The sequence below is a fragment of the Pseudonaja textilis genome, chromosome 3 (genome assembly GCF_049901715.1).
Source record: "Pseudonaja textilis isolate UNSWEBS1 chromosome 3, rPseTex1.2, whole genome shotgun sequence".
NCBI lineage: Eukaryota > Metazoa > Chordata > Lepidosauria > Squamata > Elapidae > Pseudonaja > Pseudonaja textilis.
This window is the reverse complement of record NC_141992.1, coordinates 154,021,616-154,046,781: the sequence shown is the minus strand read 5'-3', so window position 1 is coordinate 154,046,781 and position 25,166 is coordinate 154,021,616. Positions and strand designations below refer to the sequence as shown.

Sequence of the window (25,166 nt, the reverse complement as noted above, 5' to 3'; positions counted from 1 at the left end):
ACTTTAATTTTTTTTATTTAACACTAAATAATAGCAGCAAGCAATATAAGCAAATAATTCTCTTATAACATAGGTTAGGGCAAACTATCAATATTTTTAAATTCTTTTTAAATCAGTGTTATAAAAGAAAATTGCAAATGGAAACATTTATTGAAAACTAAAATCAAGTGTCAGAATGAAAAAGTTAAAGGCATAATAGCTGGGGGAAGCGGGGATGAAACCTTTGTATTAATCCCCTTCCGCTTTGCGCCTTAGGCATGTGCTTAGGTTGCTTAGTAGTGAATAGGTTGCTTTCCTAAGTATTCAGTTTGTCAGTCAATTATATGCTAAAGGAAGTTTTGCTCCATTTTACGACTTTTATTTCCACAGTTGTTAAGTGAATCATTGCAATTGTTAAGTTAGCAACATGAAATTTGGCTTCCCCTCTGACTTTGCTAGTCAGCAGGTCAGAAAAGCTGGTCACATGACCCCAGGACACACCAACTGTTGTAAACACATACCAGTTGCCATGCTGTAAATCTAAATGACTGAACATACTGCAACATTTTTATTTGATAATTTACTTTGAGTTAATTATGCTTTTTGATAGTCATTTTCCATGTATATTTCATAACAATTCTTGGTTCTTTATGTGATTTATATTTCTATATAAATATAGATAAATCATTCAAATAAAACCATGTGTTACGATATGTTCAGTCTACATTACCATAAATTACAGGTAGTCCTTGATTTACAACAGTTTGTTTAGTGACCAAAATTCACAAAATTACAACGGCAACGGCACAACCTTACAACAGCAAAGTTCACAATGTTACAAAGGCACTGAAAAAAGTAACCTATGACCATTTTTCACACTTGACTGTTGCAGCATCCTTTTGGTCACTGATCAAAATTTGGATGCTTGGCAACTGTATGTGTTTATGACAGATGTAGTTCCCGGAGTCATGTGGTCACTTTTTGCTACTTTCTTACAAGCAAACTCAATGGGGAAGCTAGATTTACTTAACAACCATTACAAACTTAACAATTGCAATGTTTCACTTAACAACTGGGGCAAGAAAAGTCGTAAAATGGGATAAAACTCATTTAACAAATGTCTTGTTGAGCAACATAAATTTTGAACTCCTTGACTTATGACCAATTATGTAGGTCATATCCGTATTAGAATTTCAATTGCAAAATTGAAGTATAAATTGTATGCCTAAAGAAACACAAATGTTGGATATGGTACAATTCAGGTATTAGACTATACAGTAGTCTAGGAATGGTTTTCAGTGTGAGCAGGGGTGGGATTCTACCAGTTTGCACTTATTCACTAGAACCGGTTGTTAACATTCTAAGCCGTTTGGAGAACCAGCTGTTAGAAGAAATTACTGGCCTAATCCTGCAAGGAAGGCAGGAAGGAAACATTCTGGTGTTGCTTACAAAAACTGCCTCTCTGTTAACCCTAATTACATTCTTGGCAGGACTAGACTTCCTGTCTCAGGAACTTCTCTGGAGTTTTTTCCCCCCTCTTTTGTTGGTACTTTGCTTGTGTGGAGTGACCATTCAAAGTTACAATGGCACTGAAAAAGGTGACTTATGACCATTTTTTACACTTACGACTGTTGCAGCATCCCCACAGTCATGAAAGGCCAGGCGAGGAGATGCATGCCTTGATGTGAGTGATATTGAGTTGGCCATGCCTAGCCAATAACATGACCACCAAGCCATGTCAACCCAGATACAGGACAACCAAGCCACGCCCACCAACTAAGCCACACCCACAGAACCGGTTGTTAAAAAAATTGAATTCCACCCCTGAGTGTGAGGTAAAATACATGATCTTCATTAACCTAATGAAAGTTTCTTGGCAACCAAAAGCTATACTTGGACGGGATCTGAGGCATGAAACTGAATGATAGTCTTATTATAAAATGTTATTGCAGGGAATCATTTCCAATGATCTAAGACATATTGATTTTACAGAGGACATTATTGAAAAGACACTGTGCAATCTAAAACCATCTCTTATCTATTGGACCGGACAGAATATGTGCCTACTTCTTAAAAAAGCTACCCACTGCCATATCCGAACCTCTAAGCATAATTTTTGAAAAAATCTTTCAGGACCAGCTCCTTGCCAAAACTATGGTCACAAGGCACAGTCATTCCCATCTTCCAAAAGGGAAACCCCAGCCTAGTTGAAAATTAAAGAGCAATCTCTTTATGCTGCGTCACCTGTAAAGTAATGGAATCAATTAGTAATCAACCCATTATCCTCCACTTAGAAACAAACAACCTACTCTCTAATAAACAATTTCGTTTTAGGAAAAACTATCATGTAATCTGCAACTCTTACACTGCAAAAACATATGGACTACACAACTCGATCAGGGCAAAACAATAGACGCAATCTATATAGACTTCTGTAAAGCCTTTGATTCAGTGGTACACGACAAATTACTCCTAAAACTAAAATCTTACGGTATCTCTGGACACCTGCATAACTGGATAGAAGCATTCCTATCAAATAGACAACAAATGGTCAAAATTGGGAGTGTCCTATCAAATTCTGTACCTGTCAATAGTGGTGTCCCCCAAGGCAGTGTTCTAGGACCAACTCTTTTCATACTCTACATAAATGACCTCTGTGATCATATTAAGAGCAACTGTGTTCTCTTCGCTGATGATGTAAAGCTATTCAACACCACAGACAATACTGCTACCCTTCAAAAAGACCTTGACCATATATGTATCAGAATGGTCAAACAAATGGCAACTTCAAATCTCAACAAATAAATGCTCTGTCTTACATATTGGCAAAAAAAAAATCAGAAAATAAAATACAGGCTGAATAGTCAAGACCTTGTTGATGATCCAAACTCTGTCAAGGATCTTGGAGTACTCATCTCAAATGACCTAAGTGCTAGAGCCCACTGTAACTACATAGCCAAAAAGGCATTAAGAGTTGTTAATCTAATCTTACGTAGCTTTTTCTCTGGTAATATTATACTAATAACTAGAGCATACAAAACATTTGCTAGACCTATACTTGAATACAGCTCATCAGTCTGGAACCCACATTACGTATCTGATACTAACACAGTTGAGAAAGTCCAGAAATATTTCACAAGAAGAGTTCTCTACTCGTTGCAGAATACCTTATGCCACCAGACTTGAAATTCTAGACCTAGAAAACCTAGAATTACGCCGCCTTCGGTCCGATCTAAGTATAGTACATAAAATCATACATTGCAATGTCCTACCTGTCAATGAATACTTCAGCTTCAACCATAACAACACAAGAGCAAACAATAGATACAAACTCAAGGTTAATTGCACCAAACTTGATTGCAGGAAATATGACTTCAGCAACAGAGTGGTCAATGTCTGGAATACTCTACCTGACTCTGTGTTTTTTTCCCCAAACCCCCAAAACTTTAACCTTAGACTACTACTATTGACTTCACCCCTTTCCTAAGAGGTCTGTAGTGGGCGTGCATAAGTGCACCTACTGTCCCTGTCCTATTGTTTCTTTTATATATATGTTTTATTTTTCTTATATGTATCCATGTATTCATAACTATGTTTTTACTCATACCTATTATCTTGTAAGCAATTGACAAATAAAAATAAATAAATAAAATAAATCTTGCTTCCAGGCAATCTAATTGTTTTTTTCTTTGAAATTATAATTTCAGATGCTGTAATCTTTGTAGTTTGGTATCCAATTCACTGCAACACATTAATTTCAGCTTCTCAGTTTAATAAAGCGATGATTCACATAATGCAAAAGGAAATCAGCCCCATTTTACAAGAACTAACTACAGTGTTATATTGATTATAGTTATGTAAATAAAGTTAATCATTGACCAAAAGGTTTGCATAAAGTCCTTTAACATTAAGCATATTTAATCATGCCTTGAGTTCTTATTTATACTGCAATCCTAAACATATTTAACTGGGAGAATGTTCTACTGTATAGAACTTACTTGGTTGACAATGAAAATATTTACTAGTAGTACAATGTCATCAGAAAGTGCTTAACCCCATGTATCTTTTTTGATCTGATTTAATTAAACAGAGACCTTGCATTCTGTAATATCCTTGATAATACTGATTTATTTGGTAGAGACTGTTTGGAACATGGGCAAAGAACTTGCAAATGTTATAGGATTTGTTCTTTGCTTTTGCAATTTTCATTAACAATGACATACTGGTACTTAATTTTCATTATTTTCAAGTGGAAGGGGGAAACAGATAGAACTGTATGTGTTTGTAATATTGACAAGGAGCATTTTTATACTTTTCCAATAATTTCTGTTTCAATCCCTTACCATTAGTTATGTGAATAATAAGAATATATTAGATATGAGATATATTTTCCTATCTTTTTCCTGTTATTACTAGGAATATAAATCCCAGAATTTTCAGTCTGTGTTTTATAAAATTGAAAAACAAGCAACAAAGCTACTTGGACATCAGTTTGGTTCAATATAACTATTCTCGTCAGTGAATAGTCTTTATCTTTATCATAAGCCAACAGTCCATGAAGAAGCCTCAAATAATGAATTTTAGGACATAACAAAGAATGCTAAATGCAGCATATCTCCTGAAGTCTAGTACATTAGAAAGAGGCAACCTGTATGTCTCCAGAAGGGCAAAACTACAAACTTTAGAAGCCTTAGCCAAATTTGCCAATCTGTAAGGAATGTTGAAAGCTGAAAGTCTATAGCATTAAGAGAGATACACCACTGATAAACATACCCATAAATCAATTGTCTTCTGTGCTCCTATCCCTGTGGTGCAAAAGTTCATTCCAATTCATATCTTTTAAGATTTCTAACAGAAATGCTTGTTTGAAGCTACCGAATGAATGATGAAATTATGAAAAAAGCTACAGAATTAAGATCATATTAAAGCATTTTGTAAAACAGCCAGGGAAAAGAGGTTCCATAAAGCTCTCTTAAGCTAATTATCTCCAGAGCATGTAGCTCAAAATACCTTTATGAGTTCTGAGTGGTAAAATTAAGAGTGGGCAAACAAACAAGGCCGGGTACAGTTATGACCAATAACTCTGTTCCACAGGAAGCATGCATCTGTACAACATCCTACAGAACAGCTTTTCCGTGTTATAATGCCCTTGTCAGTTCCTGGAAAGAAAGAAGTCAAAAGCCGTAGATCAGTTCCTTTACTAATTCCAGACTGCTTTTGTTCTTGCCTTTTTTGTTTGACTGCACAACCGGTTGTTTTATTTTCTATATTCAGCCATTATTTACTGTTTCTCTTGAGTTGGACAGAAAGCCCTGACCCTAGTTGCTGACCCAGTAAAACAGTCAGTACTCAGGAGGGAGACAGCACTCAAGAATTGCAAGAAGGCCTTTTCCTGGAAAGAAAGAATGAGCAAATGGATGCACTCAAGTGCTATTCCAGATGCCTTTGAGTTTGATTTATGAAAGATCATTACTGCAGACGCTTTCTTGTGCCTCACCCTGCTTCTCAACCATCAATTCCTATAAACATGCCATCAAATGCTCACTTTTTTAAAAAACCTTTTTTTACCCTTACAAGAGAAACCACTCTAAGCAGACCTTAGGCTATTTTAAAACATGTTAGCCACAAAAGTTAAACTAGGTTAGTGAGTCCTCAGTAACAAAATACTTAAGTAACTTTGAGAGTCCTAAGAGCTGGTTCATATACTGTAATCTAAGATATCTGATGGCTATAAACAGTTAAAAACAGATTATGTACCTTTTAAAACAAGGTATAATAGATGCTTCTATATGAATAACTTATATGTCTTGTAACTGCAACATCATTTAAAAAAATATTACACATACATACTCATCTCCAAGTTCTTCTTTGGAGTAACTATATGCAGATCACAGAAAATCACTAAGAAGTAGCATTCAAAGAAAACTTTTAAAAAGCTTATAACACCATTCACTATACCTCTCCTTCCTTTCTGTTCTTGCAAAGCAATCTTGCTTCTACCATGACCACCTGCTGGTTATATGATTCATATTTTGCTTAAACATGTTATTTCTGTTTTTTTAAGAATCTCATCCATTCCATGCAATCATAGCTTTATCTTCACTTACCTCTTCACATTTCCTTCATAAATTCATTTTATCATTCATTCATGATATGTATAATTATCCTCATTCTCTCTCCATAATCAATTCACACCAATGGACTTCTTTTGTAGAGGTAACTCATATTTTTATACACATATATACTTTCATTCATTCTTATCAATTTCTTGCTTTACCACATATTCATCTGAAACAACCCAGTCCCACTGCATACAATTTGCTTGTATATAACAATGTCAGCAGAAACATGTTTGTACCATTTTCTCTTATTTCAACAAACAGAAAGCATCTGCTATCTGAAAAGTACATCTTCTCATTGGTAGCTCCTCAATTTTAGTACATAATATGTTGAAGATTGCCTGGTCCTAATACTGAATTTATTTAGTTACCACACAATTGTTTCAGCAGTTACACATTTCTATTGTACAGTTTTGTGTTGTATTTTACTTTTTTTACCCTGAAAATTCTTGAAATTGAAAGTACAGAGTATAAATTTAATAGTTAATTTAGTACTGACAAATATATATAATGACGTTTTATGGAAAAATGTCTCCCATTTAACTCACTTAATTTTATTTTTAAAAGTGTCTCATATCTTTTTTTACTGCCCCACCCCTTCATTGAGTGCAGATTTTTATTTATATTATCTTGTCATTATTTTACAAATGCTATTATTTAGATGACTCAAGACATAGTATTAACCTCCTCCTAGGTGCAAAATATGACATTTTAGTAGCAAGAACTATTGCTCTACAGTGGAATATTTTACATCTATAAATATAGGAATAAAGTAATGTATTACTTTAAGAATCTTATTAGCTGTGTTTTACAAGACTAATAATCGCAATCCATCTGAAACTTTCTGAGAATACCATCAATATCATTCAGTGGGATTTCACCTAAGAAGTACAGAAATGTATATGCCATTTAAAGTTACATACCCCACAGTGAAACAACACTTTTCTGTGGAACTTAATACGTTTACAGTTTTCACTACTTCCATTTTTCCTTTAGATTTAAACTTCCAGAAGGACTTTATGTATGAGGTTGCTATATGCTTGTAACTACTTCAGCGAGAATGTTTTCTAAGGCTTCAAGTACAGGAGCCACATGAATCTAAAAGCAGAGTACTAACTGCAGTTGGGATCAGGCGGTGATTAACATTTGGCTTGCATGCTGTGAAAACAATTGTGTAAAATCTTCTCTGAAGCTGAGGGCAAAATGGGAGCTCCCACTTTCTTCTCATTCCTTTTCTTCTTCAGGAATGGATGGAGGGATGATTTTGTTACCCTACAGAATTATCCTTGTTTTTGTTGTAAAAGAAAATGGCAGAGAATGTGGAGGACAGCTGGAAGGATGCTCAGCAGAGTTCCACGTTTCCCATTTTCCCATTGTCCCTCTTTCCTCTTCTTCCTCATCCATCAAAGTCCAACTGAGTTGTCACAGCTATGCAAAAGAGCCGTATAATAAGGTTGGAAGCCAGTGGTTGCATTGGATGTGGCCTAAGTAAAAATTTGAACTTGTCTGGCTGTAACATTAAATTAAGCTTGCTAGTTTAAACGGAATATTTCAGCTCAATTTTTTTCAATTATTGGAAAAAATGAGGTACAGTCTGAAAAATGAAATTGGTTTTAAATTATTTTTAAACTTTGTTTAGTGAATATTAGTCCAATAAACTTGTCAACTTCCCAATCTCTTTTGGGGAGGGGGGGGAGGAGGAAATGCCAATTCAACATATTCCAGAAAATCTGCATCAGTGCTTATAACTGGTCTTACAATTGCTCTGCTTCACCCAAAATTAATTATTCTCTCTTATCTTGAGATGCCTGAAACAAAAATGCTCTATGTAGAAATGCAGGGAGCGTTTATATATTACACCAATACCTCTCAATCTCATCAACTTTAAGAGGTGTGGACTTCAGCTCCCAGAATTTGGTAGCCCAACTGTCCCAGCTGATAAATTTATCTTAACAATGCTGAAGCTGAGACACATTGCTCTAGTCCAGGGGTGTCCAACCTTGGCAACTTTAAGACTTGTGGACTTCAACTCCCAGAATTCCTCAGCCAGTCCACAAGTCTTTAAGTTGCCACGGTTGGACACCCCTGCTCTAGTCTAGACAATATGGTGGTGCAAAGCATTCAAGGACAGCCCTTTCATGTGTCAGTGCAAATTCTTAAACTACACGCTGTGGCAGACTGCCAGACAACTGCAGTGGGGTGGAGAGAAGGGGGGTTTGCTTTGCACAATTCAACTTTTCCCTTCTTTTCCCTATCTCAGTATTGAAAAGACTGATTGTATTGTATCTTATTGCAAATGAACCCTCAGGCTCATTCATTACAGGCAGTCCTCAGTTAACGACAGGAATTACAGTTATAAAGAGCAAAGACAGGTGACAATGTCACTTAGAGATCTAGTTCCAATAGAGATGGCAAGTTCTGGCACTTTTGGTTGCCATTATTAAGCAAAGTTACAAAGTGAAATGTTACATGGTTGTCATTTGCAGCCTCCTGTCAGCTTCCCATTGACTTTGCTAATTGGAAGCAGGCAGCAAAGGTTGCAAATGGTGACCATATATATACAAAATGAACGTAGTTTTCTCAAATAACAATTTCCATTGTGAAGCAGACTATGGGGCAAATAGAGAGAAAGATCCAGATATTGAATTTCATGTATACACCTCCACCTTCTTCATCTCTACCTCAAAAGCCATCATTGTTGTCTTTTGCATTCTCCAGGGTGGTTTGGAAACTTGCCAGTATGCTACCGATTACATTTCTACCACAGTTAGTTTAACCTTTGAAACATGTCAGTCAGTGGATAGACTACTAGGTAAGGTCAGCACAACCCTGCCCATGCCAGCATTCTCTCTCTATTTGCTCAGAAAACAACAGAGCATTCCACAAATCCTTCCCTGTGAATCCAACTTGTAGCTGATTTTCTTTCTTGCTACAGGATACGGCAATAAATTACCCTTGTCTATAATATTAAGAGATTTTATTAGAAATTGATCAGATGTTTTTAAATGGTGGTTCTCAAAATAAATCCACAGAACGCAAACAATAAATTGTGGGAAGGTTAACTACAATTAAAAAACAGAACGTTCATATGAATTTTTAAATTTCAGGTTTTTTCATACTGAAAGGAGATTTGTTTACAAACATACACGACACACAAACAAGCTTTGCACACTTTAAAAAAAATTTTTTTCTGTGGATGGAAACACAGATCTAACAATCAGAGATCAATTATTTATTTTATGTGTATTTATTCCCACTTTTATTATTTTTACAAAGAACTCAAGGCAGCAAACATATCCAATACCTTCCTTCTTCTATTTTTCACAGCAACTCTGTGAGGTGGATTGAGCTGAGAGAGAGTGACTGGCTCAAAGTCACCCAGCCGATTTTCATGGCTAAAGGAAAAGCTGAACTCAGGGCTTTCTGTTTTCTAGCCTAGTGCCTTAATCATTAGACCAAACTTCCTCTCATTGTGCATCTCATTATGGCTCTCAATGCCTCAGTCCTTGACTGATGGGCCTAGAATATAAATATATAGAATGACAGAATTGGAAGGGACCTTGGAGGTCTTCTAGTCCAACACCCTGCTCAGACAAGAAATCCTATTCCATTTCAGACAAATGGTTGTCTTATCTCCTCTTAAAAACTTCCAGTGTTGGATAATTCGCAACTTCTGGAGGCAAGTTGTTCCACTGATTAATTGTTCTAATTGTCAGGAAATTTCTCCTTTGTTCCAGGTTGCTACTCTCCTTGATTGATTTCCACCCATTGCTTTTTGACCTGCCTTCTGGTACTTTGGAGAATAGGCTGACTCCCTCTTCTTTGTAGCAACCCCTGAGATACTGGAACACTGCTATCATGTCACCCCAGTCCTTCTTTTCATTCATTTTGGTTTGCATACAAATATGATTAAGGGCAGTTTACATAAACCAAAGTTAGAGAAGTACAAGAACGTTATAAAACAGCAAATGGAGTATACGTTCTTTTTACTGCACTAGTAAATCAATAGTCCTATTCCCACATCAATGACACCATCCTTGATCTCATTAGCCCTCCTTCTACATCTCTTTCTTATAATTCCCACATCCTTCCACAGGCTGGGGAACTCACATTTCAAAGGAGGGAGCCATTCAAATCAACCTTGTCCATAGTTTGAATTCTGGAATTCCTAATCTGTAAGAGACTTCAATAATGATATTTGTTAAGAGAGCAGAACCAATTGGCTCATGCATACTCCTCAGCCACACCATGTGAAACGTTGAATGCAAAAGTAGGAAAAGAAGATTGAATTGGTTATTTCTCTGCAGGTTGTAGCATCTTTGTTTGGGCCTAGTTAGCATGTGGATGGGGAAGCCCTAGAGAAATCTAAGATTTAAATTAGTTTGGGAAGTTAAAAAACACATCTCAGGAGGCACTATGCTAAAATATAGTTTTACATTATTTTACATTTTTACAACGAACTTTATTTCTTGTAAATGCAAAATGTTATCTGTTAGAAAAAGTAAAAAAAACTTATAAAGAAGGGGCGTTTTAAGAAGTTATTCAAGTAACTCACAACCGTATTTCAATAACAGAGGTTATTAATATTCTTTCTGTATACTTTTGAAGACTGTACACCTAACACATGCAGCAGACTTCTCATTAAGTTGGAAACTGTACATTTGAAAACAGACACTATGTTCTCCTTTGGAGAGAGGAGCAAGGAGTACTCAAAGCTGGCAAAAAGCAAACCATTCAATAATTAGCAAGTTCTTGTTTTCTGACAGAAATCTGCATTTTATTCAAACTCTAATTTTGATTTTTTTTTTTAAAAAAAGTTGTGCTCTAAATGTATAGAATCTGGCATGGCATTTCAGATTTCTAAAAAGTTGTTTTGAAATAAGGCTTCTATTTTCTTTACAATTTAGATAATTACATCTCATTTAACATCTATTTTACAACCTGTTAGATACTTGCTTAATGTGAATTTTTCTCTGTTGCTACTTTATTAACCCATGTGCACCTGGATCATTATTTAATGGCATTATTTAATTTCACATTTCAAAATGGTAAGAATAGAATTGAAAAAGACAAGCAAGGTTTTTTTCTTCTTCTTAAAGATTAAAGGATTTAGTTCCTTTAAAGATGCCTGGAATGGAAATCCGCCTTAGAATCAGTCCACAGCCTTTTTTGAACAATCGTGGACTGAGGCAAATAATGTGATGAATGTTTTCTAAATACCCTCAAAGATGCTTAGAAAACTGCAAGGTAAGGACAATTAAGTCTTTTTTCTTTGGAGTTCCTGTCCTGTCACAGATCAGAAGGATGACATGCTAGTCTTCCCAAGTAGGGGAAATGTTGTGTGTGCATGAGCACAATTAATCTCTGGCAGCCTTGACAAAGAAGTGCTTTGACAAAACAGTTTTCTGATTTCCTCACAGGACAGAGTCTGTTTTGATCCATCTTTCTTGCTTCCTGATCTCTTCTTACCAACTAAAAACATCAGCAGATCTGCCTATCAGCTGAGACAGCGGGAGGGAGAGGCCTAAATGATGGATGATGCAACACTCTTTTGCCAAATGGTAAGAAGCTATTGGTGGAAACTTACTTTACAGCAGTTAAACAAATATAATGGTTACCCAACCAACCATTGTGCTGTTTGAGCTAATCTAAAAGAACCAAGTGGAGGTTAGCTGATTATGCTAAACCAGATTCTAAATCCAGTCATATTTCATTGAAAGGACAGTGTGAACATATGGAGATTTGAAGAGAGTTACTGTTGTTATTCTTATGTTTCATAAACACATATTTCGTATACAATTTTCATTTAATCAGTTCTCTGCATCAAATCACACCGCAACCTTTTTCAAACTATTTAACTAATTGATTGAAAATGAAAAAAATCCTGGGGCATAAGGATATATGCATTTGGCAAATGGGTGGTAACCTGACAGGGAGATTTAACAAATGCAGAGAAGAAAATAAAATATAAGATTTGCCTTGCATTTATATATATATTACTGTTTCTTCTACATTATGATCCTCATAGTTTGTGTTCCATTAATTTTTGGGGTGTGTTGGGAGCTAGTACTGGTAAGTCCATTACAAGGAAGTGCAATTACAGAAAATTGCATTGCTTCTTATTGCAAGTGATTTTATTTTTCTTAATAGCACTTATCTGCCCAATGGAACTTTTTACATGTATATTATAATCCAGATTTGGATAATCTGTGATCCATTGGGCCCTTTTCTGTAGCCCATTATGACCGTCCAAATCATAATATAGAAATAAGGAAATTAATGTGCTTAACAGGATTGTTTTATTACAACAAAAAGTCTTCAATAGAAAACATTAAAAGTAAAAACACTGATAAGGGGCTGAAAAGTCCTTTTTACAATGATATAACTATCTCACTGCTTTATCTTTTATGCTCATCAGTGGCAAAAAAAGAAAGAAATGTGTTACAAAAATTAAAGAGTGGCCCAGAAGTAATATTGCTTTCCCCTGTTATAAACTACCTTTGGGCATATAATTAAAGGACAATGTAGTAAATAGATCAATAAAATGTTCTGTATTCTATATCACAAACTAGTAAATGTAATCATATGGCACCCTTTGTAATATGTTTATTTAGAAAATAACTATGTAAAATACCTGAGTTCATTCTAAATATTGATTTTATGAAATTGATCTGTACAAAGTATTCTGCTATAAAGTGACAAGCAGCATGATCTAAATATGACAAAAAATAAATCAGACTCTTCCCCCAATAAGGAAGAGTGTCTGTCTGTCTGTCTGTCTGTCTGTCTCTCTCTCTCTCTCTCTCTCTCTCTGTCTATCTATCTATCTATCTATCTATCTATCTATCTATCTATCTATCTATCTATCTATCTATCTATCTATCGACTATTTCCATACATTGGTCAAAGTCATACTGAGTAAATATTATAATATTATTTACTAGCAATGTATTAGCAATTGCTCTCATCTTAGCAACTACAGCTCTTGAATTTAATTCTGTTTATCACCAGCCTATAGCTCTCAACAGCAGCTTCTTTGTCATTCTTTTAAAAGAGTAATGGGTTCCAACTGATGAAGGAGCCCTACAAACACAGTTCTTGATTGCAGGCATTCAGACTCAAACAATGGGATATGCTAGAGTAGCTAAACAAGCTTCATCTTGCAAGTCATTCAGCAAAACTAAAAATCAGACAAGTTCAAGCACTATCAGGAATAGCAAGGCAGAAAAATACATTTTATTAATTACAAAAAGGAATTACCTTTGTACAAAGGAATAGGTTTCAATATTAATGCACACATATTATTCAGTTTAGTTTTGAGTAGGAAGTCCCAAAGGCAACTGGATTTATTGTTTGGTGTTTTTTTTTAATATTTCCTTCTCGTCCAATAAGCTTCTTCAGAACTGATTCATTGATCAGGAGAGAGAGGTCCCATTCTCCACCCATATACTGTGGAGTGCTGAAAAGTGCTTTCTCCTCCTGTTTAATATCTACATGAAGGCATTAGGTGAGATCAACTGTAGCCATGGGATGAAGTATATATATGCTGATGATACCCAGCTGAATCTCTCTGCCCCTGGTGAAGTCAGTGATACCTCTCATATCCTGTTTCATTGCCTGGAGACTGTACAGATTTGATGGGAAACAACAGGATTTGGCTCAACCCTGGCATGGCTGATTAAATTTGATTTTGGGAGGGCATGAGGATCTGGGAAGTTACTATGTGCACAATATGGGGATCATTCAGAACTTACCAATCAGGTGACTGTCATGGCAAAGAAGGACTCTGCACAACTTTGGGTTGTGCACCAGTTACACCCACCCCTGGACTGAGAGACCCTACATTCAGTCATTCCCACCCTGGTCACATGGATTACTTAATGCACTCGACACAGGGCTTCTTTGAAGAAAATCTGGAAGCTTCAGCTGGTATAAAAGGCAGTGGCAAAGGCAGCTACATGCAAATCTAGATCAGTACATCTTTGCTTGGCAAACTGCACTGGCTACCTGTTTGCTTTCTGGATTCAATTCAAAGTGGTGGTAATGACCTACCATATAAAGAACTACATGGCACGGGGCTGTGTTTTTGGCAGTGGTTTGCTTTCCAAGCTTGTTTCAATTTAGTTTCAGAACGTTTCATTATTGGACTAGGTAACATCAGCAGCACGATTTTCTTGTCCTATTCCTCTTTAGCTTATATATATCTTGTGTGCTGGTGTGGTAAGTTGGTCATGACTATGTTATTTATTATTTATTAAGCTGGGGCTATGTTATTTGAGGGAATTCCTCTCCTCAGTCACATCTACCTATCCCCATCAGGTCTGGAAGAAACAGCATGCTACAGTTCCCACCCATGAAAAAATATCTTCTGTGACATTTTTCTGCTGTGGCATCCACCCTTAGAAACATCACTGTGACAAGGCTCCAATTTTCTTTTCCTTCTGTAAGGCCTTAAGACACAGCTTTGCCATCTGGCTTGGGGATCTGGTAATGGTGGTGTGAAGCCTACAGAGCAGTTACAATTGGGAATAGCAACTCTACTGAGTGCTAATAGTGACAGTGTCATTATTGTGACACTGTCACAAAATGAAAAATTAGCACCCAACTTCCAATGGAAATTCATCAGTTCTGGCTGTGGTCATAAAACAAATCACTTTGGGTCGTTAAATATAACATCACATAACCATGACTTCAAACTCCCTGCTAAGTTTCTCATTGACTTTGCTTATCAGAAGCTGGCTGTGAGAGTCTCAAATGGTGATCATGTGGCTGTGGGACAATGCTACCATCCTAAATGAGCATCAGTTCCCAAATGCCTGAATCAGATCACATGATAGAAGGGACACTGTGATAGCCACAACTTTGAAAGTCTCTCTGTTCCACACCATTGTAACTTCAAACAAATGAATGGCTGGTGAGCACTACTTTATACTGTTAGTAGGATTTTAATAGTTTTCATTGTTTTAATGTTATTATATTTTCTGCTTATTTTTGGATTATTTTTGGATTGTGTTTGTATTTTTAATTTGGAAAGATATCCAAAGTCATTTATATAAGATGAGTGGCTATATAAATTAAACATAAATACTTATAGGGAAGCAACTGAGAAGAGCTGGATGAAGCAAAGATATCTATGCATGCTGCAAAAATTATATTGAATATATTGAATGTATCAAAAATTATATGTGTTTTGAAACACACGGGGCAGGGAGAGAAAGAGGGAGGGAGAGATCATTGCTTTTCAAACAGCTCTTTCAAATCATTTGTGAAGTATGCAATAATATTTATTATTGAGCCACAGAGTATGGCCCATTCTAATTGAGACTGCAGTTTTCCTTAATAATAATTCATTGTTTGGGAATGTTCTTGCAAGCTTAAATGATATTTGCGGCTGAAAAGCTTTTTTTTAATTTAATCTGAAATATACAGGAATCCCTAAATAACATAAGCATTTTTCATGTAGATTAGAATTTTTTATTGGCCAAGTTTGATTGGATACACAAGGAATTTGTCTCCAGTGCATAAGTTCTCAATGTGCATACAAGCAATGTAATGCTCTGGTTACTTCAATGCATTTTTCCCAATACTCCTTTTGAAAAGTACTTGGAAACTTTGAATGATTCACAAATGCAGCTACTAAAAATGGTGCCTGAATCCATCACTGTACATGTTAGAAGAGCACTGCTTTGTCTACACTAATTACCAATATTTTTCTATGCATTATTCAAAGCAAGAATTGGCAAGAGGTCAGGCTCTTGCTCCAAGGCAAATATGGCAGGTGAAAAAAAACCCTTCTTCAAGGATTAATATAGGTACAGAATATTTCCTTTATAAAAATTATTTTGATTTTTTTCTTTAGAGAATTTCAGAACAATAATTTGGACAATGAACACTTGTACAGTTATACTAGTTTTATATCTTTTCATTATTTTATTCTGTTCATGGTTGCAATGCATATAGCTTTATTTTATTTTTTAAACCCTCAACTTATTATGTTGGGAAGTTATAAATAAATTCTTCAATAATAAAAATACAAAACATTATTAAATTTTAGACATAACAACTGATGGAAAGAGAAAACTCTGCACATTTAATCAAGAAATGCCTCGTGATGAATTTACCACAAAAGTATCCACAACTTAAATGTGAATGGAAACATATATTTTTTTGCATGCATACAAGTATAAAAAAAAGTGTTGCAATGTCTTTTACATTCATTTTTCTCTTCTTGAATAAAAAATTACCTTCCTAATGGACTCACATACCTAATCTTTGCGGTTAACATTTCACTTCTCAGGGATCTGTTTCCAGAGAATGCTAGTTAGATCAGAGTCTTTAGAAAGCTATGTTAGCAGGCCCCGGAACAACAGCAAAAGTTTATGGTAGTCTTTATACTCTTTTGGAGAGACTGCCAAGCAGCCTGAAGCAAAATGTGAGGATTGAGTGGACTTTTCAAGTTTATCTGCACCATTATAACCTTGACTATTTAGATTTGGCGCTTGCACCATAAAAAGATTTGTTTTTCCTGCTTTCTGGTGAATGTTCTGCTTGATAGCTTTCTCCCAGAACCACAAAAAGGAGGCCAAGAAGTTTCACGGGACTGAAATGTTCACCTGCTCTCACAAATCTCCTCTCCCCTTTCAAAAGTTAAGTTTAGAATCTCGTGTTTTAATTTCCTACAGAAGATTATATCCATATATAAATCAAGAATAGATCTCAGGGATTATTCATATTTATAGAGATCCAGATACTCTAAACTTGTAGGAAGTTGAAACCTGTCCTCTTTCTTCACAACTGCACATTTTGAAAGGAGTTACTATGTACTGTTCCTATTCTTAATCTATTCCCAATCCTTGCCCATGGAGGGAGATGGAAATAGTTCACCAAGAATAATAACTTTAACAATATGAATGAATTATTTTCTTTCATTTTACCGCAATAAACTCAAAGAGCGAAAAAACTTTAAATTGTAATTTAAAACAATCAAAACTAAGGTTCTCATTATAAGCAAACTAAAATCTTGCAACTGATCTGTTCCTTTTGATGTTAACAACATGGAAGTTATTACAGAATAACCCCCTTCAGCACTGTATTGGTAACTAGGGACCTTTTTTCGCTTCCATTTGATGTTCAATTCTCAAGTGGGTTAGGATTTAACCCAGTAAGGTTAACAACAAAGAACCATGTAAGTTGTGCATACTTGTTGAATCATCTTTTTCTGATAACTGGAACAAAGCTGATCCAACATCATGCTGTAGATGCACTTATATTACCAGACATCAGAGGAGGAGGACTGTGTTAATCTAAGGTAATAAAAAAATCAGAAATCTGGTAAATTTAAAATCCTGTATCAGTTTTACTATTTTGTCCATCTGAAGAAGCTGCAGCTCATGAAACTTTATGCCTTTTAACAAAATAGCTTGATTGGATTAGATGCTATTAGAATCCTGTTTTTTTTTTTTTACCACATTACTATAGTACTTTGGGAGAGCTTATCTGGCTTGGGTAATTGTGCAAAAGAAGGGGTTAATTCTTTACCCAAGATTTTCACTTCAGATGAAAAGCTCTCTCTCTCTCTCTCTCCCCCTCCCCCCCCTCTCATACACACACACACACACACACACACACACACAGAGCAATTTAAACTGGAGGATAAAGTGGCTTAAGGCCCTGCAATTTTGTTTAACAGGTACATAGCAAATACATGTAGAGAGGGAATTAACATCTGCCTCATTTAAAAGGCAGCTGTTTATTTCAGGATATGCTTCCTTAATTTATGACAGGAATAGTGAAAATCTACATTCAAAGCCTACAGTGAAGGATTAATTCTATAATGACATTCCTATTGCATGCATCATACCAATGTAATGCCTAAAATAAACTAAGGAAAGGAGAGATGATGTTCAGATGTGTTGGATTACAAACCCTAACCACTGGATATGTTGGATAGGATTTTTTGGAATTATAATCCAAATAGCCAAACAGAACTGGTGTGTATTCTTGTCATAAGTTTAATATTGTTTTATGTAGTTACTTCAAAGAATTAGTGCAATATCAGAAGATGTGAGAGACCTGGCCCATAGAATTGCCAATAATCAGACATGACTGAATAGATAACATCACTATCATCATGTAGCTACTTAAAATACATTTGATTCTCTCGACTTAAAAATAGACTTAAGCTTCAGAGTGCTTGTTCTAAATCACTGAAGCATGGACTTGCTCCTTGTTACCCAACACATTCTAAAGTCAATGCCACATTTTAAAAACATTGCAGATAATTTGATTTAGTCCCTCAAACAAAACACACAGCATCCATTCTAGCACAAAGCAAGATCCTTGACACCACCCACTGAACCTCAGTGGAAATGTGGGATCACCACATTAGTAGAATTCAAATATCACAGGCAATAAAAATTTCTTTCAGTAAAAACAAATGCAAACAAAACAAAGATTCTCTTCCCAGCATCCCGGAAACACAACTTTTTTTGAACACCATGAAAATAAAGAATTTTCTTTCTTATGTTTCAAAATTGGACTCAGGGGAACTTGCAACCATGAACTATGCCAATTCTCTGGTATTTCCCTTTTCAATGTAGTCATACAGAATTCCTGTCTCATAAGAAAATAGAAGGAAGAAACAGCTGCTAATTGTTTTACTCTGGTGTCAATGCCTTAATAAGAAATCAAGTCAAACAATTCATTGGGCGCAGGTCTCTTCATCCAAGAAAGAAAGCAAAAGGCATGAAGGAGTTAAATAGCCTTCTCCCAGAAACAATGCCAGCCCCCGCGGTCCCTGTCCACCCACTCAGCTGGGCTTTGAAGAACAGTGCATGCACATGCAGCTCTGCCCTTACTTAAAGAAATAAAAAACCACCATGAAACCTGTCAGACCAACAGTTTGCAACAAGGACCACAGAAGTTCAGTTACTCTTCACTGCTAGTTTACACGGAACATGTGATTGTTCAAGTTAAACAAAAAAAGTATCCCACCCAATTAATTTTTTTTAACCCACAGGAGATAGAAAAGCCAATTAACATTTTCAGTACACATCAATATTGTCAAATTTAAAAGCAATTTCATCTTCAAACTTCAGAATGATTTGGACTTAAAAAATTTCAGGCAGCAATAGGAATACCATTCACTTGACACTTTGCATTTCATATTTCATGATGTAAATCTTACTGTTTCTCTCACAATTTCTAAATGCATAATTAATAGGGAAGGATATGAAGATTATGAAAAAAATAGTATCCTACTAATCTAAATTGGCCAATTTTATTCTTGCACTAGGATTCTTTAAATCCATTGGAAAAACAGTGAAAACGTATTACATTATCTCAGTTTTATGAAGGCAATCTTCCTCAAGCTAACATTCCCTGGATATGCAGCCCTATAGATCTCATCATCTTCTAAAGGTAGCATGATCTATACCTGTGGTGGCTGGTGAAAAATTAAGCTTAAGTCCAACATAAATGGAAAGCACATGTAGAAGTACACTGAAAATTCTTGTTTTTACTTTAAAAAGAACAAATGTCAGCCTTTTTCAGAAGCAGACATTTATATATATGTAAATCAGGGTGCACAAGTACATGCAGCTCCATTTGTGCAAAGAACCATTCACCCCCTGCCCGTCCACAAAAGCCGGAAGGGTTGGAAACCCCTGTTTTATAATGTAACTTGGCTCTGGCTAAAGCTTGATTCAGACTTTAAAAGTGTTGCAAGCCCTGCAACACTCAAATTTGAATTTGCCTCTTAAATATGCTAGCTGTGTTACATGATGAACCTAGTGCATAGCTACTTAAAAAGATTAGCCTTAGGGTAATATAATACCCATTTACAAGGGCATAAGCCCCATTAAAGTTAATGAGTTTAATACAAACTAGATGGATTTGCACTACTGTACTAGGGAATGATCTGACTCTCTTCCTGAAGCAATTTGCTCAAGAACAGCTTTTCAAACCAGTTCCCAGATTAACAATCTGGCCTGCTTTCACAGGGAGCAAATATGATTGAACAGTACATATCAATACAAGCAGCACTATCAACTGAAGTATTTAAGGTACCTAAATACTGTAAAGGAGGTTGGATTCTGAGATCAATCAACTGAGTTCAACATATCAATTAAGGCATGCTGGGTTGCTGTAAAAATAAAAAAAGGACTTGTAAATCACTTCTGACCTGCTTTTTCTCTCCAGCCCTTTGTAATTTCTGTTCCAAAGGTTTAGAGCCCTCCAGACCAATATGGGAAGCGATATGTAGAATTGTTACACAGAGCTCCACTAAAATTGCCCCTGTTCTTCAATTATTAGAGACCTAAAGTGGAGGAAGACCTTTCTGGAAAACAAAGACCTTTTAAAAAGGATTCTGATAGTTACTAGCCAGTAAATAACCTTTAAGTGTATAAAAGTATTGCGTCATAAAACATAGAGCGTGTATTATATTTAACAGAACAGAATTCAATCTGATGAAGATTAAGGTGTCTGACTTCTTCATTATTAGGTGCTTGTGTTCTTACCACCTCAGTCAGTATTTTCAAGGGATAATGATTTATTCAATGCTGCTCAATCAATATACAGTATTACAAATGAATGAATGCTGGATAAACGAGAGGTGTTTTTATGCATTTTTCACGTCTATGGTGGGAGGTAGCCAACTCAATTATTTCTATGCTGTGTCTCTTTTTCATAATATTTTTTAGCCTTTCAAATACATCAGTCCTCTTAATAATAACTTACAGTACAGTGACAAATAAACTTCATAATTCAAAAAATATATACGACAGAGGGGGAAGCTATCATATTTGTTGAAGGCATTTTGATGAGTGGGTATTTGATTCTGTTCAAGAAAATCACAAGGTCCATAATCTTGGAATGGAGCAATCTAATCTTGATCAGTTAGCAGTCTCTGAATGAGTTCAGGAACACTACAAGCCGCTTTCAAAGCAACCACCTAAATTTTGAAAAAGACATAGCTGTTCAATTATTCAAAGAGAGGGTTTTGTTTGCATTCCTTTGCATAACAAAACACTTTGTTTTGAATGCCTTTCAATCCTAATGGAATTGTTTAGGCCTTAGATCACAGCTACTGAGGATGCCATTCTCTCAAGGATAACATCAAGAGAAGCCACATTCCAAAGGAGCTGAAGCAAGTGGTCAGACAACCAAAAGCCCAAGTGGAGGATTATCCAACCCATTCTCTGTTCTTTGCCACTATAGAGGCAGGAGCCTAGGACAGCCTGTTTGCTGGCAGGTTGAAATTAGCTCATTCCTATTTTAAACTAAACCTCTCAGGTCATGACAACATCACCTATCTCTCAAAGCTCTTTGCCTGTTGCCATCCATGTATACAAAACCAAATTGTGGAGGAAACGCTAAGGGTAGATCAGCAATAACAATTGTCATAAAGCAGGGAGATGCACTAATTCCTATGCAGCATTTTCCTGGGGCAACTGGACAAGTAATTTTAAAAATCTATTTAAATAATATTTTAAAATAAAAGAGTTTTTAATTGTGTTTAAAAATAAAACTCAATTGACACTGATATATGCTAATTATCAAAACAATATCTTTAACTAGAATTATATACTACCATCAAAATCTTTACGTTTTCATGATATGAAAATATTTAGCAACATTATAGTCAGATTGGTGAGTAGACATTTCCATGTATTACATGAAAGGAGAAGTTCATCTCTGTATCTATTGTATTTTTCAGACGTTATTCTGAAAGAAAATCTCACGTAAAATATCACTATTCTAAAGGAGTATAAGGCCTTTATACCACATAGAATTATTCAGTAGGAGATCTTATTTGCTGTTTTAGAAGTTATAAAACTCATGTTTCTGTGTGTATTAGCTACCTCAGTCATAATGCAGGAGCATGGAAAATGTATTTTAGTTACTGAACAATCACTACTGGTAGCCCTTGACTTATGACCTCAATTGAGCCCAAAGTTTCTACTGTTAAGTGAGACATTCCAGTTGATAAATCAGCAACCTGGTTGTGAAGTGAATCTGGCTTCCCCATCGATTTTGCTTCATCAGAAGGTGATCAAAATGTGATCACATGATCCTAGGACACAGCAATGGTTATAAATATGGACCAGTTGCCAAGCATCTGAATTTGATCACATCATCATGGGGATGCTGCAAAGGTCATAACTATGAAAAGCAGTCATAAGTCACATTTTTCAATGCTGTTGTAACCTTGAACAGTCACTAAACAATCTGTTGTAAGTCAAGGACTAACTGTATTTGTATAATGAATGCACTGCTGTAAAGTGAACTTATATAAAATATGTTTTTAATACATTTGGACTTATGCTTTCCTAGATATTATTATTACATTTATATGCTGCCCGACTCTTAACAACTCTGGGTCTTAGATTAGTTTTGCTCTGGATTAGCCAATATTGATTTTTAAAGAAAACCTGGTTTCCTTATGCAACAAAAATGAATTATTTAAGAAATGACCCTTAGCAGTACTATAATAAAAGCAGTACTATAATAAAAGGTCCGTGTGATTTTTGTGTTGTTTTGTTTTGCATTTTGGTCCATCTCATCAATAAACTTATGCACAAGCCACCAACGTTCTGCTGTACAAATTATTCTGATTTTGGATTATTCCTCTTCTGCATTTCCTCTGAAGAAGAAAAAGGACAATGCATGGGATCATTTCTTTGAATGGAGCCTTTTTCTTCCTGTGCATGTAGAAGAAAGCGATGACTTAGCATTCCATGGAAGTGCTGCCTCTCCCTAGGGATATCTTCCATGGAGTTAAAAATGCACATCAAATGTCATTATATAAATCTTTAAAAGAAAAAACAATGGAAAAAGAAATTGCAACTTTACAGACCTACAAGCCTGAAGGATTTATACTTGTGTTCTTTACCATGTGGTTTTAAAACTTGGAGTCCTTTTAAGTACATAACAATTAAACAGGAAATAGCAAAGTCATAATCAGTAACCTTAGATCTTTTTGAAGTGCAAAGAAGCCAAATGACATCCTACTGAGTAAAACAACATCACACCTTTACAGAAGTGTCTGATGAGGGAGAAAGCATTAAATGGCTATCCTATTGTACAGTGAGTATTTAGAAACCATGTAGCTTAATAGATTCCAAAATGTTTATCCTATATTTCTTATTTGCATTTCACTTTTAGAAACATCCTTTTAAATAAATCCTATCTCAACTGATTTAAAAATAGCTTTAAGTGTGAACTTCAACTTTACGTGTGAAAACTATGTAAAAATGTTCAATTGTCTGTTCTCAAAAGAAAAGCCAATTAAAAAAAAGAAGTGGAAAACCAATTCTAACTTCTATATTAGATCACTGTATGACAATGTAGTTTCCTTAATATTATAGTCTAATATTATTAATAGACATAATTTCACAATTTTAAAGAAGATATAACACCATCCAGCTTTAATGAAGACAATTATTTCAAGATAAAACAAATAAGGCTATTCACCACATTGTACTGCAGATAGAGCTGTGTTAATAATTGAAGCGATATTGATATTTTCCCCAATATTAAGCATGTTTTTCTGAATGTTAAGCATATTGTCCACAATATTAGTGAAGAGAAACTCACTGAAATTTAAAATTATGCAAAAGGATTCAAACTTTTTACTTATATTGGCACAAACTCCACAAATTATACTTCAGTAAACTCCAGAATTTTAAAAATAAAATAGTAAATTAATATAAAAATGAAATGGAGCATGTACCTTTTCAACAGGGCAATATAGGTTAGGCAGACATATAATTAAAATCTCCCTGTGGAACAAAAAAGAAAGAAAGAAAATTTAGGATGGTATCAGATGATGCCAGAAACAATTAAACAAAGATAGACACAGTCATGTTGTCTTTCCCAACCTTGGTGCCCTCCAGATCAGTTCATCAACTTTTGAACTACTGATCTTGCAGTTTCAATTTCTCTGGAGGGAACAAAGCAGAAGCATGAAATGTAAAGGGTAAATCAAACATCATTTCATGTTTGCTCTACTTCCATGCCTGTAAATTCACTGCTCACAGATATCATGTCAACTTCAACATCAATTCCATGTTTATCTTTAGTTCTCCTCAGTTCTTTTGGTGCAAAAGAGGTCAGGGAATCATTGAGGTAGCTTCATTCAAAGCAGGCCATTCACTGGGCACTGAAAGGGGTAACTGCCCCATAAACTGCAGTGATCCATTTCCAATTAGCATCACACAACAGAAAGTGACATACATCATTTGCATTAACAATTTTTATAGTCACCTTAGATAAAAAGGGCAAGGGTAGGACATTTATTTGTTACTGCTCTAAAATGTTTTAGAATAAGATTTTGGCAAAATGCTTTTATTCTTGCGGGAGAAAACCCCTTTCCATTTTAAACTCTTTTAAACGTTTTAAAATGAGAACCACCCATTAAAAAAATGATCTGGATATATAAACTTATTTCATATATTTTACAAATATAGGAAAAACAGCCCAAGAAATTAAAATAAATGTAATTAATGTAATTAATAAATAAATATAGCAACTAAACAGAACAGATAGAGACACCAATGGATAGCTAGAACTGCAGTGGTGTGTGTGAGAATTACAACCAGTCTGACTTCCATAGAATACTAGTATATAGTATGGGACAGAAGGATGGTTGGGAAATATTTACAGACCTCTCACAACCTGTTGTAACACAAACTATTACAACTCCTCCCCTCAAGGTAATACTAGTCTATTGCATGCCAAAATAACTAGACACAGGGACAGTTTTTTCTCTTGTGCCATCATTCTGCTAAACACCTAATCGTCACAGTATTGTTTTATGTCTAAGTATATTTACCCATTTTGCATGGCTATTTACCCATGTTGCATGGCTGTAGTATTATTATTGTCCTTCTCATTTTTTTCTACTATCCCCTCTTATTTGTATCATTATGATTATTATTACTATATTGTTTTGCATGTACACCGAGAGCTTCTGCACCAGAAATAAATTCCTTGTGTGTCTAATCACACTTGGCCAAATAAAGCATTCTATAATTCTGTAAGTTTCTTTATAACTCCATAGCACAC

General features: G+C 35.3%; 1 protein-coding gene across 9 annotated transcripts in view; it reads right to left on the bottom strand.

Moving 5' to 3' along the window:
* Window positions 1-25,166, bottom strand: part of GREB1L (GREB1 like retinoic acid receptor coactivator) — a 149,556-nt gene that overhangs the window by 90,330 nt on the left and 34,060 nt on the right. Inside the window, exon 2 of one of the 9 annotated variants that reach the window (XM_087931150.1) lies at window positions 23,833-23,881. The exons of the other annotated variants lie outside the window; for them this stretch is intronic. The gene's annotated coding sequence lies outside the window, so the exon portion shown is untranslated. The remainder of the gene's footprint in view (window positions 1-23,832; window positions 23,882-25,166) is intronic. 9 annotated transcript variants of the gene reach the window in all.